Here is an 8,948-nt window from a genome sequence, read left to right as displayed (position 1 = left end):
TGCCCTCTAAATTCTAAAGCAACCCTCTAGCATATAGTAAAGCTAGGTGCAAGTGCCCTAGAAAACAGTGCCCACATTTTGCTCTCTAGAAAGTAATAGTGCTCTGTGGGCCCTTTTGATAGTCACAGTAAACGGAGTTCCCCTATAACAATAAGTGCCCACTTAACATTGAATAATGTCCCGAGTCTCCCCCCTGTACAGCTCCCCTATACACAGTATGATGCTGTTATACATAACATGATGCCTCCACACTGTAATGTACCCCAACACAGTATACTGACCCCTTAGTAGCCCCCAAACTGCTTGATGGCCCCAACACTGTTTGATGGCCCCTTCACTGTAATCCCCACACTGTATGATGCCTCCCTAGATAGCCTCCATTTAGTATAATGTGCCAGATAGTCTTCAATATAGTATAATACATTCCCCATAGGCCTCCATATAGCATAATGCACTCCCCATAGGCCTGTATAGTATAATGCACTCCCCATAGGCCTGCATAGTATAATGCATTCCCCATAGGCCTGTATAGTATAATGCACTTCCCACAGGCGGCCTGTATAGTATAATTCACTCCCCATAGGCAGCCTGTATAGTATAATGCACCCCCGTAGGCAGCCAGTATAGTACAATGCACCCCCATAGGCAGCCAGTATCGTATAATGCACCCCCATAGGCAGACTGTATAGTATAATGCAGCCCCACAGGCAGCCAGTATAGTATAATGCAGCCCCACAGGCAGCCAGTACAGTATGATGCACCCCCATTAGGCAGCCAGTACAGTATAATGCACCCCCATTAGGCAGTCAGTACAGTATAATGCAGCCCCATTAGGCAGCCAGTACAGTACAATGCACCCCCATTAGGCAGCCAGTACAGTATAGTGCACCATTAGGCCGCCAGTACAGTAGTGCACCCTCATTAGGCAGCCAGTACAGTATAATGCACTGGCTGCCTACCCAATTTGAAGAGCTATTCTTGTTGAAGTCGCCGCCTGCCTATACTATTTCTCTTATATATGCTTTCCTCAACGAAAATGAGGATTCGGACAGACCAAAATACATGAGAAATGGAATGTGGAGTTGGGGATTGACATCTCTATGATGCTCAGCTCAGGAAAAAATGACATTTTGACACGCTGGTACCGGTGTCCAGCTAATCTACATGCTGTTTTCCCTTTGGTATCCGATAGATGTTGGCGCTGTGGTAAAAATAGGGGAACTATGTTACATGTTTGGTGGAGTATAGCACCTTACAGCAGTTCTGGGATTCGATTTTTTTTCCGTTTATCAAGCGATTGATAAAAATAGACAAATCCCCCTAGTAGCTCTACTCTCTATCCTCCCGAGTTCCATTAAATCCCAGAAAAAGGGGTAATTGAGATTTTGCTTATTGGCAGCACGTTCAGTTATTCCGAGGCACTGGAAATCGACCCAATCTCCATATTGGGCTGAGTGGTTCAAGATAACCCATCTTCACATGATGGAAGACCTAACAGCTGGGATTAGCGGCTCATATGAAATGTTTTTGCAAATATGGAGCCCTTGTATTAGGTTCCTGGACTACCATGAATTCAATTAAATCTTCAATGCTACATAAGAGGTCTTGTCATATCCCCTTATTTCTTAGCTTACACTTGTCCCCCTTCCATACCCCCCTTTTTTTCTTATCTTCTTACCTTATATTTCTATTACTCATTTTGTCTTCCATTTTTATTTACTTTGCTCTCACATAATGTGTAGTTTCCTTTAGGCTGTGTGCACATGTAGCAGATTTTTCGAGTTTTTTCGCTATAAAAACGCTATAAAACCGCGAAAAAAACGCTAACATTAAGCATCCTATGTAATAGAATGCATTCCGCATTTTTTGTGCACATGCTGCATTTTTTTCCTGAGCGGAATCGCATTTCAGAAAAAAACGCAGCATGTTCATTAAAATTGCGGAATCGCGGCGATTCTGCACCCATAGGAGTGCATTGATCTGCTTACTTCCCGCACGGGGCTGTGCACACCATGCGGGAAGCAAGCAGATCATGTGCGGTTGGTACCCAGGGTGGAGGAGAGGAGACTCTCCTCCACGGACTGGGCACCATATAATTGGTAAAAAATAAAAGAATTAAAATAAAAAATAGCGATATACTCACCCTCGATGTCTTCCGGCCTCTCCGCTGCCGCTTCGGTTCCTATAGCTGCTGGGCGGTGAAGGACCTGTGATGACGTCAGTGTCTTGTGATTGGTCGCGAGACCGCATGTGACCGCTCACGCGACCAATGACGTCATCTCAGGCCCTTCACCGCACAACAGCTATAGGAACGGACGCCGCTGAGGTCTGCAGGTGAGTATAACCATTTTTTTTTATTATTTTTAAACATTCTATCTTTTACTATAGATGCTGCATAGGCTGCATCTATAGTAAAAAGTTGGTCACACTTGTCAAACACTATGTTTGACAAGTGTGACCAACCTGTCAGTCAGTTTTCCAAGCGATGCTACAGATCGCTTGGAAAACTCTAGCATTCTGCAAGCTAATTATGCTTGCAAAACGCTAGTTTTCTGCGGGTATATGCATGCTAATTCTGCATGCGATACACCCGCGGCAGGAGGCGCAGAATTGCCGCGGAAATTTCCGCGGCAATTTTGCAACATGTGAACTTAGCCTTATACTTAAAGTCATACACGATCATTGGTCTAGGATCAGTTTCCTAACTACCGTATATGACTTGATAACAAATGTGACAACCTGCTCTAATTCTACTTATTAATCATTGTGTACCCTGTGACTTAACAGGAAACCTTGCTGGACCTTTGAATTTACCAACATTTAGCTTATGTTGATATTTGTATTTGATATGTTATTACTTAATAAAAACAAATATAGAGAGGCAACGGGAGATTAGGGAGGTTAATAAGTGGCTCAAGAATTGGTGTAGGAAGGAGGGGTTTGGGTTCCTGCAGAACTGGGCCGACTTCTCAGTGGGCTACAGGCTCTACGCTAGGGACGGGCTGCACCTCAATGGGGAAGGGGCAGCTGTGCTGGGGGAGAAAATGGTTAGAAGGTTGGAGGAGTGTTTAAACTAGGGATTGGGGGGGGAGGGTATTCATTTTATAGGAGGGGAAGATAGTGCAGATAGAGAGCTGGGCACAAATAAGGAAGTTGGGGGTGGCGGTGGCATGGGGGGTGGGGTTAGAACAGTTAATAATTTAAGAAAGAATAGAGGTACAGAGAGGAACATCAAGTGCATGTATACTAATGCCAGAAGCCTCGCCAACAAAATGGACGAATTAGAACTAATGTTGTTGGAGCATAATTATGACATGGTGGGGATATCTGAGACGTGGCTGGATGAGAGCCATGACTGGGCTGTTAACTTGCAGGGCTATAGCCTGTTCAGAAATGACCGTACAGATAAGCGAGGGGGAGGGGTGTGTCTATATGTAAAATCTTCCTTAACCCCTTCCTGACATCAGACGTACTATCCCGTCGAGGTGGGGTGGGCCCGTATGACCGCCGACGGGATAGTACGTCATCATCGATCAGCGGCGCTCACGGGGGGAGCGCGGCCGGGTGTCAGCTGCATATCGCAGCTGACATCCGGCACTATGTGCCAGGAGCGGTCATGGACCGCCCCCGGCACATTAACCCCCGGCACACCGCGATCAAACATGATCGCAGTGTACCGGCGGTATAGGGAAGCATCGCGCAGGGAGGGGGCTCCCTGCGGGCTTCCCTGAGACCCCCGGAGCAACGCGATGTGATCGCGTTGCTGCGAGGGTCTCCTACCTCCTTCCTGGCTGCAGGTCCCGGATCCAAGATGGCCGCGGCATCCGGGTCCTGCAGGGAAGGAGGTGGCTTACCGAGTGCCTGCTCAGAGCAGACACTTGGTAAGCCTGCAGCCCTGCACAGCAGATCGTCGATCTGGCAGAGTGCTGTGCACACTGCCAGATCAATGATCTGTGATGTCCCCCCCTGGGACAAAGTAAAAAAGTAAAAAAAAATTTTTTCCACATGTGTAAAAAAAAATAAAAAAAAATTCCTAAATAAATAATAAAAACAAAAAATATATTATTCCCATAAATACATTTCTTTATCTAAATAAAAAAAACAAAAACAATAAAAGTACACATATTTAGTATCGCCGCGTCCGTAACGACCCAACCTATAAAACTGCCCCACTAGTTAACCCCTTCAGTAAACACCGTAAGAAAAAAAACAAAAAAAAAAAACGAGGCAAAAAACAACGCTTTATTACCATACCGCCGAACAAAAAGTGGAATAACACGCGATCAAAAAGACTGATATAAATATCCATGGTACCGCTGAAAACGTCATCTTGTCCCGCAAAAAACAAGCCGCCATACAGCATAATCAGCAAAAAAATAAAAAAGTTATAGTCCTGAGAATAAAGCGATACCAAAATAATTATTTTTTCTATATTTTAGTTTTTATCGTATAAAAGCGCCAAAACATAAAAAAATGATATAAATGAGATATCGCTGTAATCATACTGACCCGACGAATAAAAATGCTTTATCAATTTTACCAAACGCGGAACGGTATAAACGCCTCTCCCAAAAGAAATTCATGAATAGCTGGTTTTTGGTCATTCTGCCTCACAAAAATCGGAATAAAAAGCGATCAAAAACGGTCACGTGTCCGAAAATGTTACCAATAAAAACGTCAACTCGTCCCGCAAAAAACAAGACCTCACATGACTCTGTGGAGCAAAATGTGGAAAAATTATAGGTCTCAAAATGTGGAGACGCAAAAACTTTTTTGCTATAAAAAGCGTCGCTGGTTTCACACTTGCGTTTTTGTCTGCAGCGTTTTTTGCACAAAAAAACGCATGCGTTTTTTCCCTATATTTAACATTGAAAACGCATGCGGTTTTTTTGTACGCGTTTGGTCGCGTTTTCAAACGCATGCGGTTTTTTTCTGCATGCGTTCATTTTCAGAAATACAGCCTGCAGTATTTTCTTGCGTTTTTAAGCACATGCGTTTGTTTGCGTTAAAAACGCATGCATTTTTATCGAAAAAAAACAGAAAACACACTGAAAAGCCACCCACCACCATCAAGGTGATAAAGGGATCCAAACCCTAACCCTAACCTCACCCCTAACCGTTTAATGAACATTTTCTGACAGTCATAGTGCCACGTATTTCAGTGCCACGTATTTCAGTGCCACGTATCACGTATTTCAGTGCCACGTATCACGTATTTCAGTGCCACGTATCACGTATTTCAGTGCCACGTATCACGTATTTCAGTGCCACGTATCACGTATTTCAGTGCCACATATTTTAGTACCACGTATTTCAGTTGCACGTATTTCAGTGCCATGTATTTCAGTGCCACGTATTTCAGTGCCACGTATTTCAGTGCCACGTATTTCAGTGCCACGTATCACGTATTTCAGTGCCACGTATTTAAGTGCCACGTATCAAGTATTTCAGTGCCACGTATTTCAGTGCCACGTATTTCAGTGCCACGTATCACGTATTTCAGTGCCACGTATCACGTATTTCAGTGCCACGTATCACGTATTTCAGTGCCACATATTTTAGTACCACGTATTTCAGTTGCACGTATTTCAGTGCCACGTATTTCAGTGCCACGTATTTCAGTCACGTTTAGGGTTAGGGTTAGGGCTAGGGTTGGAGGTAAAGTTAGGGTTGGGGCTAAAGTTAGGGTTGGGGCTAAAGTTAGGGTTGGGGCTAAAGTTAGGGTTAGGGTTTGGATTACATTTACGTTTGGATTAGGGTTGGGATTAGAATTATGGGTGTGTCAGGGCTAGGGGTGTGGTTAGGGTTACCGTTGGGATTAGGGTTAGGGGTGTGTTTGGGTTAGGGTTTCAGGTAGAATTGGGGAGTTTCCACTGTCCAGGCACATCAGGGGCTCTCCAAGCGCGACATGGCGTCCAATCTCAATTCCAGCCAATTCTGCGTTGAAAAAGTAAAACAGTGCTCCTTCCCTTCCGAGCTCTCCCGTGCGCCCAAAAAAGGGGTTTACCCCAACATATGTGTTATCAGCGTACTCGGGACAAATTGAACAACAACTTCTGGGGTCCAAGTTCTCTTGTTATCCTTAGGAAAATAAAAATTTGGGGGGCTAAAAATCATTTTTGTGGGAAAAAAAAGATGTTTTATTTTCACGGCTCTGCGTTATAAACTGTAGTGAAGCACTTGGGGGTTCAAAGTTCTCACAACACATCTAGATAAGTTCCTTGGGAGGTCTAGTTTCCAATATGGGGTCACTTGTGGGGGGTTTGTACTGTTTGGGTACATCAGGGGCTCTGCAAATGCAACGTGACGCCTGCAGACCAATCCATTTAAGTCTGCATTCCAAATGGCGCTCCTTCCCTTCCGAGCTCTGTCATGCACCCAAACAGTGGTTCCCCCCCACATATGGGGTATCAGCGTACTCAGGACAAATTGGACAACAACTTTTGGGGTCTAATTTATCCTGTTACCCTTGTGAAAATACAAAACTGGGGGCTAAAAAATCATTTTTGTGAAAAAAAAAAAAGAATTTTTATTTTCACGGCTTTGCGCTATAAACTTTAGTGAAACACTTGGGGGTTCAAAGTTCTCAAAACACATCTAGATAAGTTCCTTGGGAGGTCTAGTTTCCAATATGGGGTCACTTGTGGGGGGTTTGTACTGTTTGGGTACATCAGGGGCTCTGCAAATGCAACGTGACGGCTGCTGACCAATCCATTTAAGTCTGCATTCCAAATGGCGCTCCTTCCCTTCCGAGCTCTGTCATGCGCCCAAACAGTGGTTCCCCCCCACATATGGGGTATCAGCGTACTCAGGACAAATTGGAAAACAAATTTTGGGGTCCAATTTATTCTGTTACCCTTGTAAAAATACAAAGCTGGGTGCTAAAAAATCATTTTTGAGAAAAAAAATAAAAATTATTTTCACGGCTCTGCGTTATAATCTGTAGTGAAACACTTGGGGGTTCAAAGCTCTCAAAACACATCTAGATAAGTTCCTTAGGGGGTCTACTTTCCAAAATGGTGTCACTTGTAGGGAGTTTCAATGTTTAGGCACATCAGGGGCTCTCCAAACGCAACATGGCGTCCCATCTCAATTCCAGTCAATTTTGCATTGAAAAGTCAAATGGCGCTCCTTCCCTTCCAAGCTCTGCCATGCGCCCAAACAATGGTTTACACCCACATATGGGGTATCATCGTACTCAGGACAAATTGCACAACATTTTTTGGGGTCCAATTTCTTTTCTTACCCTTGATTAAATAAAAAATTGGGGGCAAAAAGATCATTTTTGTGAAAAAATATGATTTTTTATTTTTACGGCTCTGCATTATAAACTTCTGTGAAGCACTTGGTGGGTCAAAGTGCTCACCACACATCTAGATAAGTTCCTTAGGGGGTCTACTTTCCAAAATGGTGTCACTTGTAGGGAGTTTCAATGTTTAGGCACATCAGGGGCTCTCCAAACGCAACATGGCGTCCCATCTCAATTCCAGTCAATTTTGCATTGAAAAGTCAAATGGCGCTCCTTCCCTTCCAAGCTCTGCCATGCGCCCAAACAATGGTTTACACCCACATATGGGGTATCATCGTACTCAGGACAAATTGCACAACATTTTTTGGGGTCCAATTTCTTCTCTTACCCTTGGGAAAATAAAAAATTGGGGGCAAAAAGATCATTTTTGTGAAAAAATATGATTTTTTATTTTTACGGCTCTGCATTATAAACTTCTGTGAAGCACTTGGTGGGTCAAAGTGCTCACCACACATCTAGATAAGTTCCTTAGGGGGTCTACTTTCCAAAATGGTGTCACTTGTAGGTAGTTTCAATGTTTAGGCACATCAGGGGCTCTCCAAACGCAACATGGCGTCCCATCTCAATTCCAGTCAATTTTGCATTGAAAAGTCAAATGGCGCTCCTTCCCTTCCAAGCTCTGCCATGCGCCCAAACAATGGTTTACACCCACATATGGGGTATCAGCGTACTCAGGACAAATTGCACAACATTTTTTGGGGTCCAATTTCTTCTCTTACCCTTGGGAAAATAAAAAATTGGGGGCGAAAAGATCATTTTTGTGAAAAAATATGATTTTTTATTTTTACGGCTCTGCATTATAAACTTCTGTGAAGCACTTGGTGGGTCAAAGTGCTCACCACACATCAAGATAAGTTCCTTAGGGGGTCTACTTTCCAAAATGGTGTCACTTGTAGGGGGTTTCAGTGTTTAGGCACATCAGGGGCTCTCCAAACGCAACATGGCGTCCCATCTCAATTCCAGTCAATTTTGCATTGAAAAGTCAAATGGCGCTCCTTTCCTTCCGAGCTCTGCCATACGCCCAAACAGTGGTTTACCCTCACATATGGGGTATCAGCGTACTCAGGACAAATTGTACAACAACTTTGGGGGTCCATTTTCTCCTGTTACCCTTGGTAAAATAAAACAAATTGGAGCTGAAATAAATTGTGTGAAAAAAAGTTAAATGTTCATTTTTATTTAAACATTCCAAAAATTCCTGTGAAACACCTGAAGGGTTAATAAACTTCTTGAATGTGGTTTTGAGCACCTTGAGGGGTGCAGTTTTTAGAATGGTGTCACACTTGAGTATTTTCTATCATATAGACCCCTCAAAATGACTTCAAATGAGATGTGGTCCCTAAAAAAAAATGGTGTTGTAAAAATGAGAAATTGCTGGTCAACTTTTAACCCTTATAACTCCGTCACAAAAAAAAATTTTGGTTCCAAAATTGTGCTGATGTAAAGTAGACATGTGGGAAATGTTATTTATTAAGTATTTTGTGTGACATATGTCTGTGATTTAAGGGCATAAAAATTCAAAGTTGGAAAATTGCGAAATTTTCAAAATTTTCGCCAAATTTCCATTTTTTTCACAAATAAACGCAAGTTATATCGAATAAATTTTACCACTAACATGAAGTACAATATGTCACGAGAA

The sequence above is a fragment of the Ranitomeya variabilis genome, chromosome 3 (genome assembly GCF_051348905.1).
Source record: "Ranitomeya variabilis isolate aRanVar5 chromosome 3, aRanVar5.hap1, whole genome shotgun sequence".
Classification (NCBI taxonomy): Eukaryota; Metazoa; Chordata; class Amphibia; order Anura; family Dendrobatidae; genus Ranitomeya; species Ranitomeya variabilis.
This window is presented reverse-complemented; position numbering follows the sequence as displayed.